This window comes from Papio anubis, chromosome 15 (assembly GCF_008728515.1).
Source record: "Papio anubis isolate 15944 chromosome 15, Panubis1.0, whole genome shotgun sequence".
NCBI classification, from domain to species: domain Eukaryota; kingdom Metazoa; phylum Chordata; class Mammalia; order Primates; family Cercopithecidae; genus Papio; species Papio anubis.
The window spans coordinates 68,196,750-68,219,414 of record NC_044990.1 but is presented as its reverse complement, the minus strand read 5'-3'; the positions used below and the strand labels follow the sequence as shown (position 1 = coordinate 68,219,414).

The 22,665-nt window shown below is 35.9% G+C and overlaps 1 long non-coding RNA gene across 2 annotated transcripts in view; it reads right to left on the bottom strand.

The window, feature by feature from the left end:
- Window positions 1–1,856: 1,856 nt before the first annotated feature.
- LOC103879381 overlaps window positions 1,857–22,665 on the bottom strand; it is a 74,621-nt gene continuing 53,812 nt past the window's right edge. For both annotated transcript variants that reach the window (XR_002518462.2, XR_002518461.2), the window contains exons 2-4: window positions 10,926–11,031; window positions 8,126–8,252; window positions 1,857–2,062 (exon numbers count right to left, since the gene is read on the bottom strand). This is a non-coding gene — a long non-coding RNA (uncharacterized LOC103879381). The remainder of the gene's footprint in view (window positions 2,063–8,125; window positions 8,253–10,925; window positions 11,032–22,665) is intronic.

Genomic DNA, 22,665 nt, shown 5'->3' with positions numbered 1-22,665 from the left:
CCATCAAACTACCATTGACATTCTTCACAGAAATAAAAAAAAAAACTATTTTAAATTTCAAATATGAAATCAAAGAAGACCCTGTATAGACAAAACAGTCCTAAGCAATAAGAACAAAGCTGGAGGCATCACGCTACCTGACTTCGAATTATACTACAAGGCTACAGTTACCAAAACAGCATGGAACTGGTATCAAAACAGACATATAGACCAATGGAGCAGAACAGAGACCTCAGAAATAACACCAAACATCTACAACCATCTGATCTTCAACTATCCTGACAAAAACAAGCAATGGAGAAATGATCTCCTATTCAGTAAATGGTACTGGGAACACTGGCTAGCCATGTGCAGAAAACCGAAACTGTACCCCTTCCTTACACCTTATACAAAAATCAACTTAACATGGATTAAAGACTTAAATGTAAAACCCAAAACCATACAAACTGTAGAAGAAAATCTAAGCCATACCATTCAGTACATAGGCATGAGCAAAGACTTCATGACAAAAATGCCAAAAGCAAATGCAACAAAAGCCAAAATTGACAAATGGAATCTAATTTAACTGAAGAGCTGCTGCACAGCAAAAGAAACTATCATCAGAGTGAATAGACAACCTACAGAATGGGAGAACAGTTTTGCAATCTACCCATCTGACAAAGCTTTAATATACAGAATCTACAAGGAACTTAAACAAATTTACAAGAAAAATCAAACAACCCCATGAAAAAGTGCCTGTTACCTTTCAAATGATTCTTAGGTGGCAGCTTACTCACAAGAAAAGCCATGCCTGCAGCAGGTGTCTCACTATGTGATAAAGCATCATGTCATGAAGATGAAAGATGAAAGCGACTAAGCATTTTGGATAATGACTCAAAAAATCTGAAGAAAATCCGATAATCCCAAAGCATGAATACTTCTGAAAATAGTTTCAAAAATGTATGAAACTGTTGCTTCTGTATAATTTCAACACCTTTTGAAGTGACACAATCAAAGTGCACCATTCTCCCAGATTAAACATATTTTATTGATTTTTATCTTCAATGGAATGAGTGCTATTGAGGTTTCAGTTGTACGAGTTTGAAATACCTGGTTTAAAGTTACATTTTGGCACTGTGAACTTCTCCCAAGTGTACATTGATCAAGTTTTTTTCTTCCTTTTGATTTGCTGTTTTATCAAAGGACCAGTCTGTTCTTATGGTACTGCCAAAAAAGTAGACTTTCTTTGTATGCAACATTGATAATTAAAAGTTGAGTTTTAGTAAGACAAATTAAATTACACAAAAATTTTAGTAAATAATATCTGACTGTAATAACTGGATGAAGTCTGTAGTATTAGAAGCAAGGAAATGATAGCCATCTGACTTGAGTTCCAGTTCATGTTTGGCTGTGTATCAGTCATGTTTATTCTGAGTAAGTTCCTAAACTCTTCTAAAATGCTACTTTCCCATATGTCAAGTTGAATAATCTGATCATAACTCAACTATACACAAACAACAAAAAGTAACAATGATAATATTGTTCTTAAAGTTTTAAGAATTATAGTTTAAGTTCTTTGCCGTGTCTCCTTTCTCTTTTGTCTAAAACTACTTTAAATTTTAAAAAATGAACTTCTAATCACTGTTTAAATTTAAAGATATTTATTATAACTGAACACATATTTTACATATTTTATTCTAATTTTTCCTTCTAATATTGCTATGGATATTTTCTTTCTTTAATCCTTCCTTCCCTCTTTCTCTCCCTCCTTCTTTCCTTCCTTCCTTCCTTCCCTCCCTCTCTCTCTCCCTCCCTCCCTCCCTCCCTCCCTCCCTCCCTCCCTCCCTCCCTCCTTCCTTCCTTCCTTCCTTCCTTCCTTCCTTCCTTCCTTCCTTCCTTCCTTCCTTCCCTCTTTCTGCTTTTGAAGTTTTGAGGAGGTATATAAGTTAACATTTTTATGATTTACATATATAAGAGTTTGTAGCCAGACATGGTAGGGTAGTGGTACTGTTGAATCCTATACACAAAAAGAGATCAGTTCCAGGATGTGGGTAACTCCAGAGATTACTGCAATGATGCCAACCTGTGGAAAGAAGAAAAGAATCAGTGCATATGGCCGTGTCCTTGACTTCAGACATTAACTGAGGCCTCACAGTGTTGGTCAAGAGATCAGAAGTCATCATTTTAACTCCTCAAATATCACTGTAAGTCCAGTGTGTAAGTAATGTGCTGGGAGATACACTGATAATCAAACAGACGTACTTTCTTCAGTGACAGTGTTCATGGCTTTGCGTATATCTCCATAGCATGAACTGTGTTATAATTGCTATTAATATTCCAAAAATTAGTTTTCTTTGGCAGATCATAAACTCCATACATGCCCATGCTTTTTGTGTCAGTTTACTTTAAGGAAGTGTGCCTCTCACAGTTGCTTGTATATAATATACATTCAAAGAAAATATATGTTTTTAGTTAAAAATCTCTTGGCTCTAATTTATTGAGCATAATGTCATCAAGAGTTGTCTACTTCAGAATCTGTCCTCATTATATTTGCTAGTTCTCTGAATATTTTTAACTTACACCTTATCTTAGGCGAATTTCTAATTAAGTTCTAAATCTGCTCCTTTTTTAACCCTTATTGAAAATTCTATCTCAAATCCATGTAGATGGCTTTGACCGCCAACACACAAGCAAAGCACCCACACCATGAGAAGTGTTCTGATCTGAGATTTTACCTGTCTCAGAGGCTTGAAAGAACCTGAAGCTGTTCACTGACATTCTCCAAGACTACGTGTTTTTTCATTTTTTTCCATCAAAAGGACATACAAGTACTCAGACCCTTGTGAAACAGCTCCTGTTCCTCACCAGAATGAGAGCTTGGAGAAAATGACAAACGACCCATCTCTCCTATTAGTGTTATTTTATCCCATTAAGTAAATCCCTGCTTAAAGAGACTGTTTGTCACAAGGACATAATTTAATCACTTATATATGGTGAGGGGAGAACTAGGAATTACAGCAAGTGCTGAGAACATGAATCAATTTTTTCCCCATCTAGATGTAAATGTACTTCAAGGTATTCCTGTCTTCTCACCTAACTACTGTACTTACTGAAAAACCATTTTCAGTCATTTGTGTCCATTAGCTAAAACAATTCATTACATTAAACCTTTCACAATTATAAAATAATACTTTTTATATTTATACTGAATTATTCTAAAATAATGCTAAATAATTATTAAGTTCTAATAATGAAATTATGAAATTTAAAAATGTAAAAGAAAACAATTTGATTCATAAATTATCTAAATGTTAATTCAATTTTATTCATGCTTAACAAGTTTGAATTCTTAATGACTGAAATAAATCACTGTTATAACTTAGTGTCTATATTTCTAATTAATTGGATAAATTAAATGGGGAGATATCATTTTGATTTTGGTTGTTAAAGTACCCATGCAGTCTTAAAGGATGTCATGAACCATTCAGCAGCAAATCTTAAGAGAGTGAAAGTAAATGATCTATGGAAAATAGCAGGAAATGTTCATTGCAAGTAACTATTCATAAACTAAGTACATAAACAGATTCAATACAAAGGTTTCAAGAACTAGAGTTAGAATTTCAAGAATAAAGAAGAAAAAAGTATCTAACATGAAGTATAAAATTAATAATGCCCATGTTTAAATATATGAGTCAATTATTGAGTAAACATGGTCTTGCTACTGGTTATTATCAAGAAACTATGATATTAACTAATGGTCTAGGTTTGCAGCTAGGGATTTATTTATGAAGCCATTCCTATGGTGAAACACCAAGTCTTTTTTTTTTTTTCTTTCTTTCCCCTGAGAATTAAACTTTCAATGTTTCCGTGAGGTGCTATCTTTAAATATTTACATGAATAATATCATAAAATGAATTCTTTTTGCTAAATTTGGATAATGGAATTCCAGTGAAAACAGAAAAGGAAATAACATATTGCCTTAAAAGAAACATCTGTGATAGCTGCATCTCTCACACACACACACACACACGAAATCAATGTAAATTTTAATATAGAAGCCACTTTTCAGGGGAAGCCTTCCTTTCTACTAAGACTAGGTCCTATACTCCTGATATATATTTTCCAAGCATCTTGTACTTCTCCTTTGCAGAATTTATTGCAATTACAATAAATTGTGTAATTATCTCTTTAATGTTTATCTTTCACAGGAAACTATTGGCTAGTTTCCTGTGAAAAGTCAGGGATCAGATTTCTTTCATTCATTGCTCTATTCCTGGCACCTAGCCTTGTGCTTATACATAAGCAAACACTCATATATGCAGACTTAAAAGGGCTATGTGACTTACCCAGTGCTACACAGTTAATGATTATCAAGGGTGAAACCTTTCTAATTCTTTTTTATTTTCATTACTACATGATGATAAAACTTATTAAATGAAATCTACAGTTAAAAAAAAAAAGGTGTGTGTGTGTGTGTGTGTGTATGTCCAGTAAAGAAACTCCCTCCAATTCTCCAAGAGTTCCATCTTTTACAGAGGATGGGGAAGATAAGTTTGTTCAGACCGATTGGTCTATGGCCTCATTGACATATCAATACATTGATTTTTACAATGTAGACGTTTGTCTTTCCTTCCACTGAACTCTCACAAAATCACGCTTACACTGTGAAACAAATAAATAAATGTGACAGCTCTTTAGAGTCAACCAGGTAAACATTCATGAAAAGAAAATCCCAGCACTATGTGAAGAACACAGTGATTGTAATTATCTTAAAGGCAAGTCTCTATAAAGCAAGTTAGAAAGTGATTGCCGGCTGGGCGCGGTGGCTCAAGCCTGTAATCCCAGCACTTTGGGAGGCCGAGACGGGCGGATCACGAGGTCAGGAGATCGAGACCATCCTGGCTAACACGGTGAAACCCTGTCCCTACTAAAAAATACAAAAAACTAGCCGGGCGAAGTGGCGGGCGCCTGTAGTCCCAGCCACTCGGGAGGCTGAGGCAGGAGAATGACGTGAACCCGGGAGGCGGAGGTTGCAGTGAGCTGAGATCCGGCCACTGCACTCCAGCCTGGGTAACAGAGCGAGACTCCGTCTCAAAAAAAAAAAAAAAAGGGGGGGGGGGGCTTGCCTCTATTTAGTCATGTAAAAAAGTATATAGGTAAAGTTATATAGATGTAAAGTTAAGCAGATTTTTTTCGGGAACTGAAAGCCAAGATCTTTATAAAATGTACTAAATCACAAATTGAAATAGTAATAATACTAGTATTGATATGGCAGAATTTTTTCAAAATGTAGATACTGCCACCAAAGACATCAGGGCCATCATGACGAGAAATATGGGAAAGGCTACAAATATTCATTAGTTTAAAAACAGCCTTTTGAAATTCAGGCTTACATTCCAAAAACTGCCATTCCAACATATTTTTATTAAAAAGAAAACTACATATGAGACAATATAGATAGCAAATATAATTTTTAAAAAATACATTTTTTACGGCATATATAATTATAATGTGCAACCAATAGCAGCAATTTTAGAAATAAATAAACTGTGAATAAAATGGCTAGGCAACTTGCACAATGTCACACAGTCAATAATTATCAAGGGTGAAACCATCCTAACGCTGTTTCATTTTCCCGTTATTATATGATGAAAGACTTTTCAAACGAACTTTCTAGAGTAAAAAAAAAAAAGAAAGAAACATTAATACTACAGGGAAACCTATACATACTTGAAACCATATTCATTTACTTAATGCACTCAAACATAAAAATTCCATGCCCACTGTGGTGCTGTTCACTGTGTGACCTTGGACCAAACCAGTTCTCCCCCAATTCTCATTTATAGATTTCAGAAATAATTGTGCCACGTGGTGGGAATGCAACCTCCTGAGATCAAGAGGGACTGACTTAAACAGCCTGGGCTTTGTTCCAGTCCCACCTAGAAAGAGGATGCCGTTCAATGCTATATAGCCCAGTGATTCCTGTTATTCTCAGGGTATAAAATCCTAGAGCAGACTGCTTTCGGGAATCCCTCAGCTGCAGTGCAAGGGAGGAATACACACCGATGAGACTCCATATTCCCTATGCAGCTTACCTGAGCCCTGAAGGACCAACTTGTGATGAATCCCAGATTTCTGTTGTCCTTTATTGCCTATCTGTGAGTAATACACCCACTTCGTGTAACTTGCTGTGTGTATGAGTGTTCTGTCTCACTGGACTCGGGCAAGTAGTCATAGTCGACCTGCTTTGTACCTACCACGTCCCAGATCTTCCGGATATAGACAGAAATCTCTGGTCTTATCAGAGCTTATAGTTTAGTATTCCAAATAAAGTTGCCTTTGCTCTGAGAGATTACCTGAATCAGTTTTAAACAGCAAACACCTTTAGAATTATAACCTAGAAGGCACAATTGAATTTTAACAAATTAGACATGTTTCTTCGTGGTAAATACATTTCCAATCACATTCCTTGCCTTAGGTAATAACCTGCAGAAACCGAGTATTTGATATTTAGGATATTCTATTTGCTATTCTCTATTAAATGACAAATGCCTTCACAATTATCTTTGCAGAAATGTCTTATGAAATAGACATTTGTCAGGAACAATTTTCATTTCTATTACTCTCATTTTTTGTTCTGATCCTTTTTCTGAATAGATATAAAGGTTGGGTACAACTTATCTGAAGTGTCTGAGAACAAAAGTGTTTCTGTTTAAGATTTTTTTTTTTTTGATTTTGTAATATTTGCATGTACATAATGATATATTTTGGGGCCAGAACCCAAAGCTAAGCATGAGATGTATGTTTCATATGTAGCTTTTACACATGGCCTGAAGATAATTTAATATAATGTTTCAAATAATATTGTACATGAAACAATTTTGACTGGGTTTTGACTATGAGTCATCATGGGACATCAGGTCCACTTATGAAGTCATTTTGATGCTCTAAAAGTTTTGAATTTTGGAGAATTTTTGGACTTCAGATATTTGGATTAGGGACACTCAACTAACATTATTGTGTATTTTACAACTACAACTCATTATTTTACCTTTCTTTGGGAATAAACTTTTAATGAATACTACTTTTTCTTTATAATTTGAAATATAGACTATCAATATATTATTTGATGAAGATCAACAAAAATTTCACAGCATACATTTTTCTTACAGTAACTATTATATATTCAGGATTACTATATAAATATATTTACTTATAATAGGTTTTGCTCAGTTTTGGAATTCAAAACACTGATATATTCTGAAGTCACAAATTAAAATAGTATCCACAAAATACCCACTCTACCAGGAAAAATAATTGCCTCCTGGCTGAAAATAACTTGGTATTAATGTGTTACGAAATTGTATTATACTCACCAGTGCAAGCTGACCCAATCTTTTCAAACTACATTCACTAGGCACAAGGTCATTTATAATGCTCTCCATTAAGTATCGAAAGGGCAGTTTTTTGATGTTCTCCCACATGTTTTAGTCTTTCTGACATAACTGACCCTTTGGAAGACAACTCTTTCCATCTACATGTGAAAAGTGCTGAATGTATCCTTTAGCTATTTAAATTGCTTTTAGCAGGTCAGGTCACCTCATTTAATAGTTTCACATTACTTTATTCGGTTTGCAACTCTTAGAAACAAAAATGTTTCACTCCAATTCTTCTTTTCAATGGAAGTTAATATTGTATGGTTAGAAAAATGATTTTCTGGCAGGTGTTTCCCTTTCTCATACTCTTCACTGTCCCAAATGCTAGTTTTTAAATTAAATCTTGGATAAAACTGTAGAAATACAGGTTTTAAAGATGGCTAATGGCCAAACTCTTGTGTTTTTCCTACGTATTTTGATATTTCACAGGGATGTTTTCATATTAAATTAGTGTTATTCAGTTAGCAAAATATATAGAACAATGATCATGGCCAGATTGCGTTGAATAACTTCTAAAATTTGACAACATGAGTTGACATCCACGATGCAGACATTGCTTCCTGAGCGTTTCCCTCTCTACACACTTAGGGACTTTTGAGATAAATGTCTACCACTATATGCTTTAAAATACTGTTACATTTCATCAGGAATTCCTTTGGGAAGTACCTCAGACCTGATGTAAATACAGACCTCTAGAGGAACCGGCTTACCTGTATTAAATAACATTTTCTGAAATCTCTGACTTTAGGGAGTATTTGGATCTTGCCTCAAGCACTCTGTTTACCTTCTACTTCCTGTTTTCATTACGAACTTGCCTTTTGTCTGCCAGTCACAAGCCTATAGGGGGAGAAGATTCTGCTTTTAAAATTTTACTTTCCATTTTATTAAGAAAACAGTGAAGAGTGATGTAACAAAAATAATAAAGCAATAAATAATCTTTCATAATTTTATGTAAATTGGATGTGATATTCAAAGTTTCTCAAATTTGAACAATTCTTTTATTTCCTTTTATAATACAAAATTTATCTGGTTTATATTAAAGAGGATTTTTAACAAATGTCTACCAAATGTGTCTTTTAAAATTCATATTATATTATTAAAGACAATTTTTTTAGAGCAGTTTTAGATTGACAGCAAAATTTAGGTTGGTTGGAGATTTCCCAAATACCCCTGCTCACACACATACACACTTTTCTCTATTATCAACCTCTGATACCAGAGTGGTATATTTGATACACTTGATGAACCTACTTTGACACATCGTAATTACCCAAAGTCCATAGTTTACATTAGGATTCCCTCTTGTGTTTGTAGTCGCGCATTTGGAAATGTAAAATAATTTACATTCCACACTATAGTATCATACAATGTAGTTTCACCGACCTAAAAATCATCGGTGCTCCACCTCTTTATTCTCTCCTTGTATTTTCTATTTGGCAACCACTGATGTTTTCCCTGTCACATGTCTTTAAAAATTATCTTTAGATAATTTCAACGCAAGCTGTAACTAAGAAATCCGTAGAACACAAATTGTATGACAGCAGTGCTGGTTGACACTTTTGTGCTATTTTTATGGCTTTATAAATAGTTTCTAAAATTCCATGAGTATATGTGCAAAACAGTACCAAATATGTCCAGAAAAAAGACAAAGTATAGTGCCATAATCTGTGAATACTTTAAAGAAGATGGCATTTGCATAAAGGTGTATGGAATTGAAGGTAGTCTAATGCAAAGGACAACACATAAGGTCGGTGGCTGGAGAAATGGTCTGTGTGAGACTAGGATTCTTAGTGAAGCTGGAAGAAAAGAGGATATCAGATAAGCTCCAGGAATAGGAGATTTGTACTGTTGAAGAAAAAGTATATATTTACGACACTTGTTAAAGAAGCATAAGGCAGACTTTGTTCAAGGGGGTTCCTACAATGGGGTTTCACAGTAGGGAAGAGAGAATTGGCTCAACTGTGAATACAGCATGAACAAGTGGAAATGTATAGCCAAGGAACAGAGTGGGAGTGGGGTGGATGGAAAGTTACTAAGAGGAGACAACTGGAATAAGGGAGGAGTCTAGCTAAATTAACCTACCAGGAATTTTGCAGAAGGAAAGCCAGGGTGATTAGACCTCATCTGGGGAAAAATGGAGGATGAGGAACATGATCTATATTGAGGGTGATCCGATATCAAGGGTAGGTAATGATTTGGGGTAAAATAACTCAGCAAGACACTTGCTGAAGCTGAACAATACAAAGATAAATCTGGAAACTCAAAAGTCAAAGCCTAGTACAGAATAGAGTTTAATGGAGCCTGAGTAGAATTTGGTCAAGAAGAGAGTTTCTATCAGTATTGAGAAAGAATAACAAGAAAGAATTTACTCCTTCAAAATTTAATGGCCTGTCATATACTCAGTCACCATATATATATACACACACACACACACACACAACACACATATACATATATACACACGCACATATATCCTTAGCATTAGATTCTTTTGAACTAACATAGCTGCTTTGCATATCTAAAAATGTTTTGTCTTTTTTTACATATAATCAGCTTTTCTTTTAAAATACCTTTTTGAAATGTTATTATTTATGAATACAAGACCCTCTAAAGCTTCCAAAATAAAAGCTGTTTCTGAAAATGGTTTGGGATAGATCTTGGGATGCCGTCCTATGTAAAAGAGAACTGTGACACAGATGTGTCAAGAACTAAGGTGAAATCTTCACTCAGAAACAAACTATCCCCACTCCCAGGGTTGCAGCCTTTAGGTAGATACTAAGTATCAAATGTCATATTTTAAACTGTCTGACTTTCTGGTCTTTTTTTTTTCTCTGTAGTAATCAACTTATTAGTTTTATAAATAATTTTCAAGAGGCCTAGAATGTATAAACTGAGAAATATCCTTTTGTTTCTTCAGCTTTTTATTTTCAACAGATTTATAAGAGAGGTGCAAAAATAGTGCAGAGAGTTCCGATATACCCTTCACAGAACTTTCCGTGATGTAAATATGTTACATAATGTTGAATTAAAAACAAATCTAGACTTGGATCAAGAGAGACTTTATTTGCAAAGGCTACTGCAATATAAAGAATGCTCTGAATAGAAGATCTCCATGTTGCTCAAGAGTTAGGCAAAAGGGTTTTTCTTTTATAGAGAGGAGTAACCAAGGGTAAAAGAAAACAGGTATGGGGAGGTGAATTGAAAGGGTGCCATGACTGGAGAGTACATTAGCAAATGTTTTGTGCTCAAGCCAGTCTATTCTCCAGGAGTGGCCCTTACAGAGGGGCCCTATGCTGGCTCAGCCTGAGAGTAGAACAATGTTCAGCAGTCTTGGGGAAAGAGAAAATCTTTAATAAAGTTTGGTTAACAGACACTTTGTTCTAATTGGTCAGCAAAAGCAAAACAATTTAGTTAATAATCTGAGGCTGCGAATGAGATTTTGGAGGCTCTGTGTCTGGCCTTGTCATAGGTAAACAAAGGGGTCATCTGTGAATGTTACCTAAGTCTTACCAGGAAGGGTGTCATTTTCCAGAAAATGAAAGTGGTGGTGCAATTCTTTATCCATAGCTGTTTTCCAGAATTACAGGGCTCATGTAAATTTCAACATTGTCAGTAACTATAGTATAACAGAAAAAAAAAAAAATAGGGTAAATCAATAAAAAAGAGATATTAGCATAAAAATTTAAACGTAAGTTTTAAACACATGACACAGCTAGGCACCTAGTCATGATTTAACCATTATTTTATTTGAATAAGAGTTAAGAAAATAGTAACATGAAAATATAACATGACATAACAATATTCTTATTTTATGTAGATACTGAGTCAAATTCTAAAACCAGCGTTTTGCTAGACAATGGTAATAAAGGTATTAAAACTTCTTTCCTCATTGGCCTGATGGACTACTTTTATCCTAAATGGTAGATTGTGTTTTGACTTATATTTAGAATGTGTATTTAATTGAGTACGCAGCATTCTATTAGAGATGAAAATATTTTTTATTGATTTGCACGCACCATGGCATTTTTCATTCCACAAATGGTAAATGACATAAAGTTCAATTAAAAGTAAACATTTAATATATCATCACTTTACCCTCCATCTTCCTTTCCTTAACATGGAAACTTCCCTGAATTTATATAATTGGAACTTCTTAATGTTGCCATGCAAGTGGCACTTAATTAAGGGCAAAAAGGTATGCCCGTTATTTCAATGAAGGAAAATAATCTTACTAGAACTCTGTGTCCTCTGAAAGTAATTGGCAAAAATAAAGATACGATTGACAATTATTAGGAAAGTTGGCATTACACAGAAGAAAAATAATAAATATATTGTGTCTAAAATCTTGGCAGGGCGTGATGACTTGCTCCTGTAATCCCAGCATTTTGGGAGGCTGAGGCGGGCAGATTGCTTAAACTCAGGAGTTTGAGACAAGCCTGGGCCAACATGGTGAAACCCCATCTCTACCAAAAAATACAAAAATTAGGCAGGCGTGGTGGCAGGCACCTGTAGTTCCAGCTATTCAGGGGGCTGAGGCAGGAGAATTGCTTGAACCCGGGAGGTGGAGGCTGCAGGGAGCAAAGATCGTGTCTCTGCACTCCAGTCTGGGTGCAAGAGTAAGACTCCATCTCAAAAACGAACAAACAAACAAGTGAAAAACTTAATTATACATTGGTTTATCTTATCAAGTATGTAATTTGGACTGTAAAGATTAACAGAAAAACAAAAATGTTTATTTAATTTATATTCATTTTCCCCAAAACAAATATAATTAAAATATATGGAGACTTTTTCTCCTTGTTTAAATCAATGAATAAGTTTTATACAACTTGCTAAAAATAATTTTCAGTTGGGTGTGGTGGCCCGTGCCAGTAATCCTAGCACTTTGAGAGGCTGAGGTGGGTGGATCACTTGAAGTCAGGAGGTCAAAACCAGCCCAAGCAACATGGTGAAATCCCATCTCTACTAAAAATACAAAAATTAGCCAGATGTGGTGGTATGTACCTGTAGTCCCAGCTACTTGGGGACGCTGAGGCAGGAGAATCGCTTGAAACTGGGAGGCAGAGATTGCAGTAAGTGGAGATCATGCCACTGCACTCCAGACTGGGCGACAGAGTGGGACTCCATCTCAAAATAAATCAAGTAAAATAAAATAAAAGTAATTTTGAGCTTGAGGTTTCATCACTTCAATTCCAATGATATGTTACAGACGGGAATTTTTTAGCATTTTCAAATATGAAAGTAATAAAAAAATTGAGGGAGAAGCACAGAAATGTCAGAGTTTCTGTTATTCTTAGGTTATTCAGAGAACTTTAATTAAAAGGGAGTTGAATGACTTGATTATGCCTTCTTGTGGGCTAAGATCAAGGCAGATCTCAGCTTTGTGGGACTTGAAGGTTATTTAATTACAGGAGCCCTCTTTAAGAAATAATCCAAAATTAGTTACAAAAGTAAACATTTATTTGGATAGAAGGGAAAAAAAACCCACTACCAATTATAAATTTAAATAAGCTGGAAATGATACTGCCCAGGTTCATTCAGGTTTGTTTTGTCCACACCCACAGTAAATCAATCACTGTGACAACACATTTTGCAAGACGGAAAAGATTTATTCATTAGGGAGCCAAGCGAGGAGGCAGGAAAATAGCTCTTAAATTTGCCTCCCAGAAGATAAGGATTAGGGACAAGGTTATTGGTAGTGGAGAAAAAATGAAGTAATCGGTGATCTACACAAGTGTAGTTGGGGCTCATGGCTTTGCCTAGGGCGTATGTTCAGAAAATGGAGCCAGTAGCATGATCTGAGGGTCGTGTTTTGGGCCCTCTGATGTCAAAAAGCCACCTAGTGGGCATTTGCTCAGTCTCAGTTGAAGGGTCCGTATTTGCAACTGGTTTGAACTGGACAGGAGCTGCCTGAAGTTCCTGAAAAATAACTGAAGCAGCTGTTACCATGGTGACTCATAAATGTTATCTATAATGTAGCCAGTGAAGGTTAAGTTACAGCGTTCAGTAGCATGGCCTTCAGCTTTATGGGGGGAAAAAAAAAAAGCAAAAAGCAAGGGACCAAAAGCAAACAGGGCAGTTTGTTTGACAGACGCAATTGGATTAACCCCTCAGTTTCAGAAATACCACACCTGTTAAAATCCAGGAAAGTAACATTCTATATAGTTTCGAATTTTATAAATAGATTTTTATATAAATATAATATATAACATATCCGTAGCTTTCTGATCCATTGCTATAATAATTTTTCTGCTTTCTAGCCATATGCTTACTCCTTGTTCACTCATTTGAAATAAAAATCTTATGGTATATTCTTGAGAGAGAAAAAAATACTTCAGTCTTTCTCGTAGTGTGGTTCATCAAAATTTATTTTTGTATTTAATTGGTAGTTTTAAAAGTATCTTCTGGTTTCATAACATGTAATTAATTGTTAGTGCTCTGCAAATTGGTAAGACTACTATTGGTTTTGTGGAAAACATTTACAAAGTTTCTTTTATATCATCTCCTGGTTCAAGAAACAGCACTGTGCAAAGGCCATGAGACAAAGGTTCACTTTGGTCAAGAAGAGAAAAGGAGTGAGTGTGCCTGGAATATTGAGGGCAAGAGTATTGTGTCGTGGGCCATGAGATTGCAGATGTAGGAGGTCACGTGGGCCTTGCATGCTACCATAGAGTGCTTGTCTCTTACCTGAGCAATGTAAAATTGGTACAAGATTTTTGAACCAAGTACACTAATACAATTTGTGTGTGTGTATTTTTAGTAGAGACAGGGTTTCACCATGTTCGTCAGGCTGGTCTCAAATTTTTGACCTCAGGTGATCCTCCCACCTTGACCTCCCAAAGTGCTGGGATTACAGGTGTGAACCGCCATGCCCAACTGGGTACACTGATACAATTTAACCTAGCAAGAATTTCAGTATTTCTGGCTGCTGTGTTAAAAGGGTCTGAAAAGGGCATGAGTAGACTAGGGAGTCTAAAGGTAAGAAGAAACAAATAATTGCAGCAACAAAAAAGTATTATAAACATTTGAATTAGTTATTTAGGGAACAAAAAGCAGGGATTATCTTAAACACAACAACAAATATGTTTTTACTCACTGAAACCTGTAGCTGTTACTAATTTGATACCTGGATCATCCTACACCTTATGGTGACAATGGAAAACACAACACGGTTTCAATATCTTTATAGAAATTTAGAGCCAATTTACCAAAAATTAAAAGTTGGATGATTCTTAAAAGAAAATACTCAGCTTGATACAGTAAAATTAATATCTGATATTTGAATAAAGAAAGAAATGGTAAATTATTTGCTAAAAACTCTAAGGATTTAAAATATTGAAATAAAAATTATCTTCATATTAATTAACATATGTTTATTTTAAAATTGCTCATGTTGCTGAAGTTATTTGTCTGCTCTTACCTATAGATCATGAGACCCTGAGATACAGGACCAAGTTCATCTCATTCCCTCATTCTCAGCTTTCAGTATATCTTCTACTGGCATACAGAAAATGTCTAGTAGATATTTCAAATAAAGAAGGGAGGAATGATTCAGTAATTCAGTCAATCAGAAAGCAAACACCTATTCCAAAATGAAGGTAATAGATCCAATGTGAAGTTGACTAGCATAAACCAAAAATTGACATATTTCCCAAATTTTTCACCCTTGAACCCAGCTGTGGTATCTATAGAGGTATAGGACTGCTAGAGCAGAAAGGATAATCTAGAAAGAATAATCTCCTTTCTAAGCAGAAAGGAGGCCCACTTAACAATCAAGACTACCAAGTATATTCTAAAAAGTTCCTCAAGCAAGTGCTTGATAATAAAATGGTTCCAGTAAGCTGAGATAGTTCGTTTAATAATAACCGTGATCCCTTGATCATCCTACACCTTATGGTGACAATGGAAAACATCTGTAGATTTACAGATGTTGCATTAACAAAGTATTCCACTGGGAAGCAAAAAAGAAAGACAAAATAAGTATCTATCCCTATTCCTGGGTGATTTTAGGTAATAAAAATTTTAAGCGTTGGCTCTAGATTTAGATTGTACTCTACATGAATCCTGCCCTTGCCACTGACAAACAACTTACTAATTGGTTTAAGTATTTTAGAAGAAATAAAATCAATCAGAGAAATATTTTCTTAGATATAGTAGGCTTCTGAAGAATTAGGAATATTCTCAGTGAATATTTTTGTATTCCTCTTTTATTAGTCATCCTTGAAATGAAAAATTTTGAAGAAAACTCGTTCAGAAAACAACAGACCATATAGGAAACTTTTCTCCAAAAACCCTTAATAGGCTTTCTACTCAGTTTTTGTTTGCATAAATAAGTGCATAACAATTAAACATATAATCTTTTTTATCATCAATGCAATATTGCTTATCTGGTTATTCAAAGAGCCTTCCTAATTTTACAGCAGGTATGTACTAAATGAATGCTTATGAGTCAGATCTATTTATCATCACAAGGGCAGCTTTTATCACAGTAGTTTTGATGATGCATTTTTGCAGGATGACATTACAATGGTGTCCCACTAATGATTTATTAGAATGCTACATCATGGTATTGATAGAGAATAGAAATAAACCAAAGAATGACTTGGTCATTAATAATATTAAAACTATACATTATGTATGGAGCTTGTCCTCATTTTTAGAAATGGAAGCATCCATTTATGCCACCTGTTTAAATAATGTGTCATCCATGGAAAATAAGTTAAATCATGTTTAAGAAAACCAGCCACACTTAATGCTTTACTTTCCATGAATATATAGTATATAGCAATATAAATTAAACAGGATAAAAACTGTATGTAATTCTTCACCTACATCGAGTGATGATAGTATAAAAGGAGACAGATAATATACTATTATTAAAATAATTACTGATGTTCTGTATCTATGAACGCTGAAGTCCTTTATATTAAAGGAATAATTTGCAGAGAAGTTGTGATTTTCCAGGAAAAACACATGGCATTGTATTTAGATTATTTTTTGCAATTTGGAAATGGTTTCTTTCTGTAGTAAATTACTCAGAAAGTAATGAAGCATCTGCTTATTGGATAACATAAATTTTTAGTCTGTTAAAGTAAAAATTAGAATCCAATATGACAAATAGAAATGTTGCTTTAGATATAATGTCCTTTCCTTGCAAAGTATTTTTAACCAAAGATAAAATTCTCATAATTAAAATCCTGAAGTCTACATGAAAATCTTCTTGTAGCCTAATAGATGGACTTACCAAATCATTTTGCCTTTTGTTAATGGAAATTTGGTCTTGTGGCTAATTTGAGGCCAGTAAAATTTAATTAGAAATGATATGTGTAACTTTCATGACATGTACACATTAAAGGAAAACCACTTGGATAAATGTGGGAAAAATTAACAGACATTTCACGAAGACAGTACTTATTCGTATATACATTTTTCAAATGTTATTCTGAAAAACTAAATTTTCTTTGTATATTTCTTGCATACATTGTAAATATACATATTTATGCTATTATTGCAATTGTATGCCTTTTTTTTTTTTACCATGTTTTCTAATCACTTTCTGCCAAAACCGAGGAAATGGATTGATTATTTTTAATATGACGTATCCAAAAAACTATTATTTCTCATTATTCTAGTAATTCCGTTTTAGATTTTACTTTGGATTTTCTATGAACAAAATTACATCATTAGAAATTAACACTATTTTTTCGTCTTACATCTTTTCTAAAAAATTAACCTAGTAAACCTGCATGATCTCCTTATATCTTTTATTTTTTGACTTACTTCAGCACAGGCTAGAATATTCATTTAGAAACTGGGATGCTGGAAATAGATCTTATTAAAAAATTCATTTGTAGCTTTTTTTTTTTTTTTGAGATGAAGTTTCGCTCTTGTCATCCAGGCTGTAGTACAGTGACGCGATCTTGGATCACTGTACTTCCACTTCCTGGGTTCAAGCGATTCTCCTGCCTCAGACTCCCGAGTAGCTGGGATTACAGGCACCTGCCATCACGCCCAGCTAATTTTTTTTGCATTTTTGGTAGAGACGGGGTTTTGCCATGTTGGCCAGGCTGGTCTCGAACTCCTGACCTTGTGATCCACCCGCCTCGGTCTCCCAACATTTATAGCTTTTGGGGATCAGCAAGTGATGCCCCAAAGAGTGGGAATTTAACATACTTAGAGAGGCCTTATAAGCTCCTCAGAATAAAGGTCCCTCTACCCTTGTCTTGTTCTCTTCTTTCCCAAGCAGTGAGATGGTGCTAGGACATCCTCCCTAAGGATCTTGTGAAATAACAAGGAACATCAATGACTAGAGAAGAGAAGAGATTAGGAATCATCATCACACTCAGATAGAATTTTCATCCATTCTTCCAAGAACAGTTCCAAAAAATAACCTCAGAAACATTATCTTCACAACAGGACAACCATTGTTCCTGTGAACCATTGCCTGAGCATTGGACCCATTTATTCCTTTATTTTTCTGGCCCTTGTGAAGAAAGCATTTAAGCTTTAATCACCTGATCCATCTTTGAGTTCATATTTTGAATGATTCTTACGGACACGTGTGCATGTATTAGTAATAACTTTGTTGTGTTTTTCCCTTGTTAATCTCTTTCTTGTTATAGGGGTGTAGGCTGTAACCTTTTACAATAGGGAGAGAAGGGATCACACCTTCTCAACCCCCATAGTTCTGGAAACAAAAGTGGAATGACTGAGACACCTGACTTGCTTCCAAGCCTACAGTTGAGGACCTAGGGCAACTGACAAAAAGCTGACAAAGAATTTTTACCAAGGTTAGTTCTCCTGGATCTCTACCTGGAGTACCTGATGGAGAATGGAAGGTAAACATTTCTCTTTATCCCTTTTTCCCTAAATTCAGGTTGGCAGGAGAAAATCATTTGTTTAGGTTGTGACTCTTGTGTAAGTTTGGTTTGGAAGACCTATTTATAATTATCTTTCTCCTTTTCATGGGCAGCTATTTCTTTTTTCTTTTTCTTTTTTTTTGGTGGGGGGAACAGACTCTCACTCTGTCGCCCAGGCTGGAGTGCAGTGGTGCAATCTGGGCTCACTGCAAGCTCCACCTCCTGGGTTCACGCCATTCGCCTGCCTCAGCCTCCTGAGTAGCTGGGACTACAGGGGCTCACCACCAGACCTGGCTAATTTTTGAATTTTTTTTTTTTTTTAGTAGAGATGGAGTTTCACCATGTTGGCCAGGATGATCTTGATCTCCTGATCTAGTGATCTGCCCGCCTTGGCCTCCCAAAGTGCTGGGATTACAGGCGTGAGCCACCGTGCCCGGCCATGGGCAGCTATTTCTTTCCTGTTTGTCTTGTTTTATGTCCTGAGAACTTAGCTTGGCCTGCCGCCTGCCGGGGTCATGCAGGTTGTTAGGTCATGCAGATGGTCAACTGAAAGAGTTTGAGACCCACATAAAAAACGAACATATCAGCTTGCCAGCTCTCAAAACATTGTCTAAATATTTCTCTTTTTTAACTTTTATTTTAAGTTTGGGGTAAAAGTGCAGGTTTGTTACATAAGTAAACTTGTGTCATGGGAGTTTCTTGTACTGATTATTTCTTCATTCAAGTATTAAGCCTAGTACCCATTTAGTTATTTTTCCTGATTTCCTCCTTCCACCCTCCACTGTGTGTTGTTGTTCCTTTGTATGTGTCCATGTATTCTCATCCTTTAGCTCCTACTTATAAGTTAGAACATGTAGTATTTGGTTTTCTGCTCCTGTGTCAGTTTGCTAAGGATAATGGTCTTAGCTCCATCCATGTTCCTGCAAAAAACATGATCTCATTCTTTTTCATGGCTGCATAGTATTCTCCAGTGTATATGTACCACATTTTCTTTATCCAATCTATCATTGATGGTCATTTAAGTCGATTCCATGTCTTTGCTCTTGTGAATAGTACTTCAATGAATATACACGTGCATGTGTCTTTGGAACAGAATGATTTATATTCCTTTGGGTATATCGCCAGTAATGAGATTGCTGGTCAAATGGTATTTCTGTCTTTAGGTCTTTGAGGAATTGCCCATTGTCTTCCACAATGGTTGTACTAATTTACACTCTAACCACAGTGGATAAGTGTTCCTTTTCCTCTTTTCTTTTCTTACTTGTCTTTGGGAGTGGCTCTGGACCTTGTGAGGGCTGTTTCTTTGTCCCTCTTTGGAGATGGCTTGTGCTTCCTTGGTTAAGTCACCAAAGGTGTATTGGTTTTGGTTATTAATCACTTGGTAGATTTCTTTAGTTTTTTCTTTTTTATAACAACAACAAAAAAAGCCAAACATCAGAAATATTTTTTCTTTATCTTAGCTGAAATCTGATGAAAAAAGATTTTTAAAATATATATATATATTTTTAATGAGCTCTGTGGTCAATAGTTAGCTAAATTGAAAACTATTTGATATCTCAAATATATATAAATATAAATTTAAAAATATATATATATATAATGTCTTTGTGATTTTTCTCTTTTGAATCCTATTTGAATCCTATTTCCCCCATAGGAATTTTTTTCAGGTGACTGAAACCCTTTATTAAAAATTATATGTTTTGTTCTCCGAAGGTATGCTTTCTTTCTTGTTAGCTTTTGCTGAGAAAAATTTCAAATTTCATTGACCTTTTGGGGAAGCTTATGGTCTTCCCAAACTGGCTCTCTAGGAAGTCCTTTCTTCCATTTACTTCTTTTTCTTTTATTTTCAATCTTTATCCAGTTTTATTAATCATTGATACGTTCCCCTTCAAGTCCATACTTCTTCCATTTGGCAGTCAGTGGACAAAAAATTACTAAAAGAAAGCATCAGAGTTCTGGCTGTCACATAAAGAGAACTAAGAGAGAGACTTCTAGTCACTGAGACCCCTTGAACCACGCAGCCAAGGCACTACAGACACCCCGTGTCCAGAATTGGTTCCTTCCGGTGGGTTCTTAGTCTCACTGACTTCAAGAATGAAGCTGCAGACACTCACGGTGAGTATTAGAGTTCTTAAAGATTCCAGAGTTTGTTCCTTCAGATGTTCAGATGTGTCCAAAGTTTCTTCCTTCTGTTGGATTCGTGGTCTCACTGACTTCAGGAATGAAGCTGCAGACCTTCACAGTGAGTGTTACAGCTCTTAAATATGGTATGTCCAGAGTTTGTTCCTTCAGATGTTCAGAACTGTCTGAAATTTCTTCCTTCCGGTGGGTTTGTGGTCTTGCTGACTTCAGGAGTGAAGCCGCAGACCCTCGTGGTGAGTGATACACCTGGTAAAGGTAGTGCAGACCCAAACACTGAGCAGCAGCAAGATTTATTGTGAAGCGCTAAAGAACAAAGCTTACACGGGGTGGAAGGGGACCCCAACAGGTTGCAGCTGCTGGCTCCAGTGGCCAGCTTTAATTCCCTTATTTGGCCCCACCCACATCTGGCTGATTGGTCCATTTTACAGAGCACTGATTGGTGTGTTTACAAACCTTTAGCTAGACACAGATTGCTGATTGGTGCATTTTTACAGAGTGCTGATTGGTGCATTTACAATCCTCTAGCTGGACAAAAAATTCTCCAAGTCCTCACTCTATCCAGGAAGTCCAGCTGGCTTCATCTCTCACCCCCACTTTGGGATCATCTGTCTTTCTTATGGAACCCCAAAAGTCATGGGTGGGTTCTACTTAGGTCTGAAGTTCTGCTTTCTTTTACATTACATTCCCCAATCTCTCCAGCTTTTGGCGGGTACCAAGAATTATTTTCAACTGTAGGAAAGCAATTGACCTTTGTGTATGTACTAACTAATCAGTTATTGGCAAGGGTGCAATGTTAAAGGGAATTAATAGTTGCTGCAATGAATGGCTATTACTACAGGAAACAAACACTCGTTTTCTATCCTCCTCATTTGTTTGCAAGTTTAAATAAGAAAATCTTGAGATTTCTGACCGGTCAAATAGAAACTGATGGTAAATGGCAACTTGGAATAAGTAAAATTGTTGGCTAGGTTTGTCTGTGAGGATCTGGGAGCTGGGGCCACGATGTGATCATGAGTGTAGTTTGGACACATGGAGACTGTGAGAGCACTCACCACTGAGGAATACAACTTTTGGGGGAGATGAGCTAATCACAGAGTGAGCCAGGCGGTGCTGGGTCATCCAGTAGCCTCAGGGAATGTCCTTGCAGAGAGGTGCACTATGAGAGCATTAAACAGCTCAACCCCATGGTGTTTCCCTCTCTGCCTTTTGCCTTGGTTCTAAGGTACCTAAGATTCAGTGTAGGAATGGGATCTTTGATTTCTGGAGATCCAAGTGCTCTGGCTTCTGGCTGTGTCTGCCTTTTAGATGTGTCAGTGTTGGCCCAAGGAAGCTGCAAATGTTTTTTTGGTCCTATTAGATAGCGGGCTCCACCCTGAACTCAGTGGTCCAGTTGGAAAAGGCAGACGAAATTGCAAGCTATCTGTTAATATTAGACCAAAATTGGTCTCCTTATAAAATTAAGTGGTGAATTCCTGTTTGTTTCTTTGGCATTCATTTTTAACCTTTCTTTGTTTTATGTCTAATTGACATACCTAATTGCCTGAGAAAGCTTAAATTTTCTGTCTGGGTTTCAGATGTAAATATGCTATTTTTTTTTTTTTTTCTAAAACTTAATAAGGGCTTAGCCATGTGGGACAGATAATGTTTATTTGTTGCATTTACAGTGGCACCATTTTTATCTAACTGCGCTTTTAAACTAGTGAGTTTTATCTGCCTTATGGAAAAAGTATAAGATGAAAGCTACAAAATATTTGTCCATATTTTTATGTATGTTGTCTATATATCATCAAATCAACTTAAAAATAAATGAACTCTCATAAATTAATAAATCCAGATTCTTTTAAAGTTTACATGACTTTAGTAATTTTTGCTAAATAAAATTGAGATTGGGGACAGGCGCCCTGGCTCACTCCTGTAATCCCAGCATTTTGAGAGACTGAGGTGGGCAGATCACCTGAGGTCAGGAGTTCGAGACCAGCCTGGCCAACATGGTGAAACCCCATCTCTACTAAAAATACAAAAATTAGCCGATGTGGTGGCGGGTGCCTGTAATCCTAGCTACCCAGGGGGCTGAGGGAGGAGAAGCACTTGAACCCGGGAGGCAGATGTTGCAGTGAGCCAGTATTGCACGATTGCACTCCAGCCTGAATGACAGAGCAAGATTCCGTCTCGAAATAACAATAATAATAATGATAACAGTAATAATAATAATAGTTTAAATATATGCAATTAAAACTACTCAAAGTAAG